A 12479-nucleotide genomic window follows, 5' to 3' on the forward strand; every position below is an offset into this window, starting at 1 on the left:
AATACACACAAGAACTATCTTGCTATAGAAATTTTTCTGTTATACATAGCTCTCTATAACTGACTATTTTGTAAAAGCGTCGTGGACATTTTTGAGTTGTGTTTTCAACGACGCGAATTAAAATATCAACTTTGACTTGGTCTAGGATCTTAGACCGTCGCTATGGTTACTTTTCTTTGCGTTGAATTCGCACTAAATAGAATCGCTACTTGTCGTCACAGGTCAATATATGATTAACAAATAACAAATTTATAAAAAAGATAGGATTCAGCAAGCGGGTTTTCATCGCTCTAGCTTTCCGGGCTAATTTTTGGCCTGATTTGATGAAAAAAGTCTTTCCCAGGTATTTTTGCGCACTTTCCCAAATCCCAACAAGGTCTCAAAAGTTTAACCAAATAATTAAAAGCAAAATTAGCGATCGAACGTGAATTAAGGGTCGACTGGGGGCCTCAATGATATCAGTTTAACGCATTGATGTATGAATAAGTTGATGTGTTGATGTTTGGATAGGTTAATGGTTTCATTATCATGGGTCCATATTATGGTTGCCATGAATGCTAAAAGTATATTTTTCCAATATTGAAAAGTACATTTTCTTCAATGTTAAAAAAGTACATTTTCTTCAATGCTAAAAAGTAACATTTTCGTAATGCTAAACAAGACGACTTGAAGTCGAAAATTTCTCCTAAAGTTTAAATTACATGGGAAAAACAAAAAGTAAGAGATGGAAGCTAATCTGAAATCTACTTTACATCGAGCCTTGATGAAAGAATTTCACAAGAAGAAAGAGGCTCCAAATTGCTAAAAATTAACTAATTTAAGAACAATGGTTGTTTAATTTTTAAGAACTAATAACCGAAGGGTATATCACCGTCTAACAAGAGCTATTAATTTGATTGTTATAAAGTATAAGCTTATTAGAAAAAATAAACAGCGCAGCGTCCCGTGAGTGGAGCGGAAGATCTGCTTGGAGATTAGCTCATATTGTGCCCCATCCCTTGCCTTGTTCACTTTGTAAAAGCTAATTTCCAAAGAGTATATCACCATCTATCAAGAGTTATTAATTTAATTCTTATAAAGTATATGCCTATAAGAAAAATAAATATGCTCACATTGTGCGCCATCCCTTGTTACTTTGCAAGAACTAATTACCGAAAGTCATATTACCGTCTATCAAGAGTTATTGATTCGATTCTTATAAAGTAAATGCTTATAAGAAAATAAAGAAAAAATCCAAATTGTGAAGCTAAAGACACAAATAGGTATGACGTAATCCAAAGAAAACCCACCAAAATCGTCCGTGGTTATACGAGCGTGTAAAGTGCAAATTAAGTTTAGTGAATTCGCCCAACGTATCGGGTACCTTTTTCCGATTCCGCCTGACATTTTTGTGAAGTGACTTATTTGGAATGCTAAATATCGAGATTTCTGAATGCTAAAAAGCGAGGTTTTTCAATGCTAAAAAGTGAACTTTCTACAATGCTAAAAAGTGAACTTTTTGAATGCTAAAAAATGAACTTTTTGAATACTAAAAAATGAACTTTTTGAATACTAAAAAACAACTTTTTACAATGCTAAAAAGGTCACTTTTTGAATGCTAAAAAATGAACTTTTTGAATACTAAAAAATGAACTTTTTACAATGCTAAAAAGTTCACTTTTACAATGCTAAAAAGTTCACTTTTACAATGCTAAAATGTCAACTTTTCGAATGCTAAAAAGCGAGATTTTTCAATGCTAAAAAGAGAAATTTTTCAATGCTAAAATGTGAACTTTCTACAATACTAAAAAATGAACTTTTTACAATGCTAAAAAGGTCACTTTTTGAATGCTAAAAAATGAACTTTTTGAATACTAAAAATTGAACTTTTTACAATGCTAAAAAGTTCACTTTTACACTGCTAAAATGTCAACTTTTTGAATGCTAAAAAATGAACTCTTACAATGCTAAACAGTGTTTTTTTTTGTAATAAAATCCATGTTTTTACCAGCAAACGGAAAAATTGTTTTTGCAACATACGGCACGTCATACAGAGGTTAATATTTTCTTTTTGAAAACTTGACCTCTGATACTCAGGGTAGTAGAGGTACGCTACGATAATCGTGAGATACACTCTGGTACAGAGTACCGCCGTACCGCCGCCACCACCACAGACTTCAATATGAAATATAGCCTCGTCAGCAGAAAAAAAATATTCCCGCGTGGGGTAAATGGTAGACTGAATGTGAAGGGAAAGTGTTACTAGCCCAAGTAAGAAAAACGTAAGAAATGAGAGGTCGAGAAGGGATAACATCCAGAAGGAACTTGGTCATGGAGTGACTCAAGAGGCATTCCAAGGTATAACTTATTCTTTTCTACGTCATAGTTCTCTTTATCTCTATTGATATTGTGTAAATATTGTGTTCCCTAGTAATTTTTCAAAACGCCTCTGGCATCTGGCGCTAAAAGCCAGACCCGATCAATCGAACTTGTCGAACCAATCGAACAATCGAACTAATCGAACTCCATCGAACGATTAAAGTTCGATTAAAAAAATTAATCGAACCTAATCGAACACTCACAATTTTTGAAGCAACAGCAGTTCGATTAGTTCGGTCAGTAAAAAGTTCGATTAGTTCGATGATATTAAAATCCTCATATCTTCCCTCGCTTGCAAAAACTTTGTCCTGGCACGCGATTGCCAATTTCGACAGTTCCCGGACTTAACAGCTTGATGTTTATTGTACCCGGATATTTGTCTATCCGGAAAAAAAGTCCGTAGCCCCTCTGTTGCGATTTCGCACGCGGCCGAGTGGCAGAATACTACGTCCGCCCCAACAAACCGCTTCTTCTGGCGCTAAAAGGATGCAGAAAAAGTGTGTGATCCGTTATCGGAAGTAATTTCCCGATTTACATTCCGAATTTGGCTTTGAAAAGAAGCTAATATACGGTGGCGGAGCAGTACAAACTTGTCGAACAAAATTGGTTTATCGAACTGATCGAACCGAAACCCATTGATCGAACTTAATCGAACACTCACAATCTTTTAAAAAATCTTAGAGTTCGATTAATTTATTTAATCGAACTTTAATCGTTCGATGGACGGCTAGTTCGAAACGCAGGTCACAGGTCACAGGTCAACAGGTCACAGGTCACAGGTCAGTGATGACAGGTTGACTCTAATCAATGTCATTGCAGAGGAAAATGTTTGGAAAACACAAAGAATTATCAAAAACATAATTCTCAAGCAATTTCATCCATATAAAACCATTTCAAACATCAAAATTTAACCATGTGCTTTTATCGATCTTTCGCAGTTTGCGCCGTGTATAACGCAGACCAGAAAATTTAAAACCATATTATACGTATAACAGGTATATTACATATTGTAATGTTTGTAATGTTATATGATGGTTACATATAATAAAACTCATCGCTCTAAAACTACCTTCTCAGAGAACTCACGAGCTTCTGATTGGTGTAATTTTATATCCAGCCATATTGTTATCATCACATTCGGTATGCTAAATATTTTTGGTGTTTTTTTCTTTGTAAGACATGATATTTTGTGATTCTGTCAACATTTTTGTCAAAAATTGTCATTAAGTCATTAAAATAACAATTGAATGATTAATTAGTTTCATCCTTCTAAAACCACTCTCTTAGGGACCTCACAAGCTTCTGATTGGTGCCGTTTTATATCCATTCACACTATCAACATCACATTCTGTATTATAAATATTTTTCGTGTTTTTGTCTTGTTAGGCATCATATTTTATGATTTTGTCATTATTTTTGTAAGTAAGTGTCACTAGGTTGTTATTTTATTCAATTGTCATTTTATAATATCTTAATAACATGTATTACTTTTTTGTAATTTAATGCGTTATGTATTGATGTTATGTTATGTATATGTTATGATCTTATTATCTTTTTTCCGGTCTGCACTTTGTTGACCTGTGACCTGTGACCTGTTGACCTGTGACCTGTGACCTGCGTTTCGAACTAGCCGGTAAATATATTGATGTGCAAAGTGAGGGGGTATGCAATGTTGTGTACTGCAATATTGGGCATTTTTTTATGTGGACAAGGTATGAAAAATGTGTGTAAAGGCTGTGGTGGTTGTCTGTTTGTTGTATAAAAAGGGCTCAATAAAATATATTATGATTCAACAGATTCAAATAAAGACCTTCAAGGAATCAATGATAGACAAAAGATTTTATGAATAAGATACATAGATTAGGGATCTTTTCAACTCAGCCAATGCCGTTTTCAATTTTCTTTCAGGTCCAGACCACTTTTTACATTTCACTAGATGTGCGTAAATGATTCCCTGCGCTTTTTTTCTAAGTTGACTTAGTACGTACTCCTAAGTTGACTTGATACTCCTAAGTCGACTTAGCGCTTCTGCACTTCTAAGTTGACTTAGCGCTTCTAAGTTGACTTAGCACTTCTAAGTTGACTTAGCACTTCTAAGTTGACTTAGCACTTCTAAGTTGACTTAGCACTTCTAAGTCGACTTAGTACTTCTAAGTTGACTTACAGTATGTGGCCCCCAAAATGGCGATCAAATTTAAAATTTCTCTCAAAGCTAGAGGAAAAGAGATTTTGCAAAAGTTTTTCTTGCATGCAAAACTTTAACACCTCTACTTTATTTCCCGACAGTTCTTTTTCAAAATTTCCAATTTCAACAATATTTTTCAATCGCTTAAAGATAGGTAGCTTTTTTCTAATGGCCCCAAAACGGAGGTTTGCAATTTTATCGATTTCTCGAGATATCTTTAAGATATTAATACAAGATTTTGACCATAGTTTTGAAATGTGATTTAGAGGGTTTTGGGCATAAATTTGTTTTATAAAATTTTTACAGTATACCCCTGGTATAATAGGAGGAAAAACTATGAACATATTTGTGTTTACCCTTAAATTCACGACCCGATAGATGTAAAATTTATGATTTTTATGAAATATTTCAAGATTTTCAATATTGCAAAGTCCAAACCGAAAATTTAGAAATTTTCAAAATGACAATTTAGATTTAACAACGTCTTAATCAAGTTTCTGAAAATCAATGTCTTTTGAAAATAGTTCCATTCATGTATGGAAAAAATTGGTGAAAATTTGAGAAGAAAAGCTTAACTGAAACTGAAAATATTAAGCTTTAAAGGTATTTTTCTCCTATATTTTGCAAAATAATTACAGAATTTGCCATTTTTGTTGATTCAGCGAAAATTTTTATATATAATGTTAATTTTTTGTTATAAGCTATTAACTCAACCTGACAGGAATGGAATTCCAAGATTTTTTGCTGTTTCTCATATTTAGAATTTTCGGTTTTATCAATGCTGATTCTAGGGTCCCAAAATACTGGTTGACCTTTAAGATGCGTTGTTACTAAAAGTGGTAACGGTAGGTAACGATAGGTAACGATAGGTAACGACAAGTAACGGTAGGTAACGACAGGTAACGATGAAGTAACGGTCGGTAACGATGAAGTAACGCAAGTATGGAGGGGTAACGAAAAAGTAACGAAGTAACGATGGGGAAAAAGCTGAAAATGGTGGCCCTGAGGTGTCGAACCCGGTGATTTTGGTAGAACATAACATAACGACTTTGGTTAATCTATTCAAGATGATTGTACAGCAGGATCTGATCGTTCTGGTGAATATGACTGTGGAGATAATAAATCCAATCGTTTTTATTGTAAATTGATGTTTGTGAATAAACTGGAAGATTTGACGGCTTGGTGAATCAATGGTCAATACAATGATGGAATCAATGGTGCTGGTCAATGCAATGATGGAATCAATGGTGCTGGTCAATGCAATGATGGAATCAACGGTGCTGGTCAATGCAATGATGGAATCAATGGTGCTGGTCGATACAATGATGGAATCAATGGTGCTGGTCAATGCAATGATGGAATCAATGGTGTTGGTCAATGCAATGATGGAATCAATGGTGCTGGTAAATACAATGATGAAATCAATGGTGCTGGTAAATACAATGATGGAATCAATGGTGCTGGTCACCACAATGCTCGAATCAATGATGCTGGTCAATACAATGATGGAATCAATGGTGCTGGTCAATCCAATAATAGAATCAATGGTGCTGGTCAATGCAATGATGGAATCAATTGTGCTGGTCAATGCAATGATGGAATCAATGGTGCTGGTCAATATAATGATGGAATCAATGGTGCTGGTCAATGCAATGATGGAATCAATGGTGCTGGTCAATGCAATGATGGAATCAATGGTGCTTGTCAATATAATGATGGAATCAATGGTGTGCTGGTCAATGCAATGATGGAATTAATGGTGCTGGTCAATGCAATGATGGAATCAATGGTTCTGGTGAATTCAATGGTGGAATCGATGGTGGTGTACTGGTGGATGCAATGCTGCACTCACCAATGGTACTGTTGTGCAGGTGGATGCAAGTTAGGGATTGTGCATTTTTTGTAAGCTTCATCTTTATAAGAAATCCATCGATAATTTTCGATTCAAGGGGTATTGACTTTCTACGATGGCTTCTTTCAAAGCAAGTTAGGGATTGTGCAAAATGTGAGCATTTTTATTTTTCTTATAAGCATCATCTTTATAAGAATACAATCCGTAACTTTTAATTCAAGGGGTATTGACTTTCGGCCGTTAGTTCATTCAAAGCAAGTTAGGGATTGCGCAAAATGTGAGCATATTTATTTTTCTTATAAGCATCATCTTTATAAGAATATAATCAAAAACTTTTGATTCAAGGGGTATTGACTTTCGGCCGTTAGTTCATTCAAAGCAACTTGGGGTTTGTGCAAAATGTGGGCATATTTATTTTTCTTATAAGCATCATCTTTATAAGAATACAATCAATAACTTTTGATTCAAGGGGTATTGACTTTTGGCGATTGGTTCTTTCAAAGCAACTTGGGGTTTGTGCAAAATGTGAGCATATTTATTTTTCTAATAAGCATCATCTTTATAAGAATACAATCCGTAACTTTTAATTCAAGGGGTATTGACTTTCGGCCGTTAGTTCATTCAAAGCAAGTTAGGGATTGCGCAAAATGTGAGCAGATTTATTTTTCTTATAAGCATCATCTTTATAAGAATATAATCAAAAACTTTTGATTCAAGGGGTATTGACTTTCGGCCGTTAGTTCATTCAAAGCAACTTGGGGTTTGTGCAAAATGTGAGCAAATTTATTTTTCTTATAAGCATCATCTTTATAAGAATACAATCAATAACTTTTGATTCAAGGGGTATTGACTTTTGGCGATTGGTTCTTTCAAAGCAACTTGGGGTTTGTGCAAAATGTGAGCATATTTATTTTTCTTATAAGCGTCATCTTTATAAGAATACAATCAATAACTTTTGATTCAAGGGGTATTGACTTTTGGCGATTGGTTCTTTCAAAGCAACTTGGGGTTTGTGCAAAATGTGAGCATATTTATTTTTCTAATAAGCATCATCTTTATAAGAATACAATCCGTAACTTTTAATTCAAGGGGTATTGACTTTCGGCCGTTAGTTCATTCAAAGCAAGTTAGGGATTGCGCAAAATGTGAGCATATTTATTTTTCTTATAAGCATCATCTTTATAAGAATACAATCAATAACTTTGGATTCAAGGGGTATTGACTATCGGCGATTGGTTCATTTAAAGCAACTTAAGGTTTGTGCAAAATGAGAGCATATTTATTTTTCTTATAAGCATCATCTTTATAAGAATACAATCAATAACTTTTGATTCAAGGGGTATTGACTTTTGGCGATTGGTTCTTTTAAAGCAACTTGGGGTTTGTGCAAAATGTGAGCATATTTATTTTTCTTATAATCATCATCTTTATAAGAATACAATCCGTAACTTTTAATTCAAGGGGTATTGACTTTCGGTGGTTAGTTCATTCAAAGCAAGTTACAGATTGCGCAAAATGTGAGCATATTCATTTTTCTTATAAGCATCATCTTTATAAGAATATAATCAATAACTTTTGATTCAAGGGGTATTGACTTTCGGCGATTGGTTCATTTAAAGCGACTTGGGGTTTATGCAAAATGTGAGCATATTTATTTTTCTTATAAGCATCATCTTTATGAGAATACAATCAATAACTTTTGATTCAAGGGGTATTGACTTTCGGCGATTGGTTCATTTAAAGCAACTTGGGGTTTGTGCAAAATGTGAGCATATTTATTTTTCTTATAAGCATCATCTTTATGAGAATACAATCAATAACTTTTGATTCAAGGGGTATTGACTTTGACGATTGGTTCATTCAAAGCAAATTAGGGATTGTGCAAAATGTGAGTATATTTATTTTTCTTATAAGCATCATCTTCATAAGATTACAATCCATAACCTTTGAAGGTTTTGAATTTTGGTGATTGGTTGATTCAAAGAAAGTCAACGATGTCACATAAGAATAGCATTTAATTTTAATTTTTTTCGGTTTCGTTTTATTCCAAATTGAAATATGACTAAGCTCTTAACAATTCGATCGCCATTCACTGATTGCTCGTTTCTTAATTGATTCTTGTGCAATTGACATTGTAGAAAAATTTCAGCATTCCATTCTGCAAATCAAGTTAACAAAACAATATTACATTGAGGATAAGATACGTTTTAAAATGTAAAGTACTTTGTGAAAAGGAGGTCAAGTCATAATTAGACTCGAAAATGTTCATAAATTCATTGAAAGTCAACCAAAAAATGCCAGTATTTGCCCTTTCCTTCGAGTTAAAAAATGTTTTTTTAATTAAAAATGTCAGATTTCAAAAACAGCTCTTTTAACTTTTAAGAAAATAAGTGAATAAACTAACGAAATTAAGGACATTTTGAGATTTAAAAACATTCGAGCCTGAAAATCATGTGGTGAAATCACGAAAATTTACTGGTTCTTATATAAAAAAGTGATGATGATTCAAGAAAAATGCGTCGGTATTTTGGTGTTCGCGACCCCCGTGAGAAAATCATGATTCATGGGAAAAAGCATGCAGTAATAATAATAGGCTAGGTCAAAAGAAGAAGTCTACCCTTAGTGTTATGTAACTTTCTTGACTATTGTAATATACACGATTGTAGAGCTCCACGTGCAGTATGATACAAAATATGCTTACAAGTTGTAAACAATCCTATTTAGAAAGGAAAATCTCATGTTTATGTAAAATGTTTTCCCTAAGAAACGTACTTTCACACCTTTTAACACGAGGTAGCAGCTGTATCTTTTTATTTTACATCGTATTGAGTATCAAAGAAAGAGATTTGTGTAAGTTTGTAAATACACTCCAAATAAAGCAAAATTTGTCAAACGGAGGAGAAAGTTGATGTCTTTTGTCTTATGAATGCTTGAGTGAAAGCGTACTGAGAAAAAAAGGTAGAATGTGATACAAAATTGTATTCTTATAAAGATGATGTTAATAAGAAAAATGAATATGCCCACATTTTGCACAATCCTCAACTAGCTTTGAATGAACCAATCGCCGAAAGTCAATACCCCTTAAATTAAAAGTTATGGATTGTATTCTTATAAAGATGATGCTTATAAGAAAAATAAATATGCCCACATTTTGCACAATCCTCAATTCGCTTTGAAAGAACCAATCACCGAAAGTCAATAACTCTTAATTAAAAGATCTGTATTGTATTCTTATAAAGATGATGCTTATAAGAAAAATAAATTTGCTCACATTTTGCACAATCCTCAACTTGCTTTGAAGGAACCAATCGCCGAAACTCAATAACCCTTAATTAAAAGATCTGTATTGTATTCTTATAAAGATTATGTTTATAAGAAAAATAAATATGCCCACATTTTGCACAATCCTCAACTAGCTTTGAATGAACCAATCGCCGAAAGTCAATACCCCTTAAATTAAAAGTTATGGATTGTATTCTTATAAAGATGATGCTTATGAGAAAAATAAATATGCTCACATTTTGCACAATCCTCAACTTGCTTTGAAAGAACCAATCGCCAAAAGTCAATACCCCTTGAATCAAAAGTTACGGATTGTATTCTTATAAAGATGATGCTTATAAGAAAAATAAATATGCTCACATCTTGCTTTGAATGAACCAATCGCCGAAAGTCAATACCCCTTAAATTAAAAGTTATGGATTGTATTCTTATAAAGATGATGCTTATAAGAAAAATAAATTTGCTCACATTTTGCACAATCCTCAACTTGCTTTGAATGAACCAATCGCCGAAAGTCAAATACCCCTTAAATTAAAAGTTATGGATTGTATTCTTATAAAGATGATGCTTATAAGAAAAATAAATATGCTCACATCTTGCTTTGAATGAACCAATCGCCGAAAGTCAATACCCCTTGAATTAAAAGTTACGGATTGTATTCTTATAAAGATGATACTTATAAGAAAAATAAATTTGCTCACATTTTGCACAATCCTCAACTTGCTCTAAAAGAACCCATCGCCGAAAGTCAATACCCCTTGAATCGAAAATTATCGATAGATTTCTTATAAAGATGAGATGCTTACAAAAAATGCACAATCCCTAACTTGCATTCACCTGCACAACAGTACCATTGGTCAGTGCAGCGTTGCATCCACCAGTACACCACCATCGATTCCACAATTGAATTCACCAGAATCATTGATTCCATCATTGCATTGACCAGCACCATTGATTCCATCATTGCATTGACCAGCACCATTGATTCCATCATTGCATTGACCAGCACCATTGATTCTATCATTTCATTGACCAGCACCATTGATTCCATTATTGCATTGACCAACACCATTGATTCCATCATTGCATTGACCAACACCATTGATTCCATCATTGTATTGACCAGCACCATTGATTCCATCATTGCATTGACCAGCACCATTGATTCTAGCATTGCATTGACCAACACCATTGATTTCATCACTGCATTGACCAACACCATTGATTCTATCGTTGTATTGACCAGCACCTTTGATTCCATCATTGTATTGACTTTCACCATTGATTCCATCATTGCATTGGCCAGCACCATTGATTCCATCATTTCATTTACCAGCACCATTGATTCCGTCATTGCATTGACCAGCACCATTGTTTCCATCATTGCATTGGCCAGCACCATTGATTCCATCATTGCATTGACCAATACCATTGATTCCATCATTGTATTGACCAGCACCATTGATTCCATCATTTCATTGACCAGCACCATTGATTCTAGCATTGTATTGACCAACACCATTGATTCCATCATTTCATTGACCAGCACCATTGATTCCATCATTGCATTGACCAGCACCATTGATTCCTTCACTGCATTGACCAGCACCATTGATTCCATCATTGCATTGACCAGCACCATTGATTCCAGCATTGTATTGACCAACACCATTGATTCCATCACTGCATTGACCAACACCATTGATTCCATCACTGCATTGACCAGCACCATTTATCTCACCATTGCGTTGATCAACACTATTGCGTTGATCAACACTATTGATTCACCAAAGCCGTCAAATCTTTCAGTTTATTCACAAACACTAATTTACAATAAAAACGATTGGATTTATCATCTCCACAGTCATATTCACCAGAACGATTGGATCCTGCTGTACAATCATTAGATTTCCAAAATTCTTGAATAGATTAACCAAAGTCGTTAGGTTCTCTCAAAATCACCATTCACCATTAGCTCTGCCGCAGAAATCTACAAATTTTGATAGTTCGACACCTCAGGGCCACCATTTTCAGCTTTTTCCCCATTGTTACTTCGTTACTTTTTCGTTACCCCTCGTTACTTGCGTTACTTCATCGTTACCGACCGTTACTTCATCGTTACCTGTCGTTACCTACCGTTACTTGTCGTTACCTATCGTTACCTATCGTTACCTACCGTTACCACTTTTAGTAACAACGTTTAAGATGCTATATCTTTTACCCATCCTCTAAAGTCACAGATGTATCTGTATTTTCTGAACGGCATTATGTGTAGAAAGTTTCCTATACCCCATTTTCATAAACTTATTTTCAATATCCAAAGAGCTAGAGTGAGTTATATGCAATTTTTATATAATTTTGGTGTTAAAATATCTCCTTCATACGCAAATATGTTATTTTGAATCTGTCTCAAACCATGAAAAACATGCTCATTTTTAGTATAACCATCATTCTTTCTAAATAAACAAAAATCGTTTAATTCTGATAAATCTACAAGTCAGAATCCTCATTTTAATGACAACCTCCGTTTTGGGGGCCGTCTCCGTTTTGGGGGCCATATGCTGTACAACTTAGAACTACTAAGTTGACTTAGTGCTTGTAAGTTGACTTGGAACCCGTAAGTATAAGTAGTTTATACATGACACTAACAAGCCACGGTATGAATCCTTCCTGATCATTTTTAACTTGAGAGAAAATTAACTCGATCTGAGGACATAATTTGACCATTTTTTTCAAATATGGTTAAAAGATACCTCACCCAGGATGAATCAAACTTTGAAGCAATAGCTTAACCGACGAGTG

Source organism: Clytia hemisphaerica, unplaced genomic scaffold (assembly GCF_902728285.1).
Source record: "Clytia hemisphaerica strain Z4C2 unplaced genomic scaffold, Clytia hemisphaerica genome assembly, whole genome shotgun sequence".
Taxonomy (NCBI): domain Eukaryota; kingdom Metazoa; phylum Cnidaria; class Hydrozoa; order Leptothecata; family Clytiidae; genus Clytia; species Clytia hemisphaerica.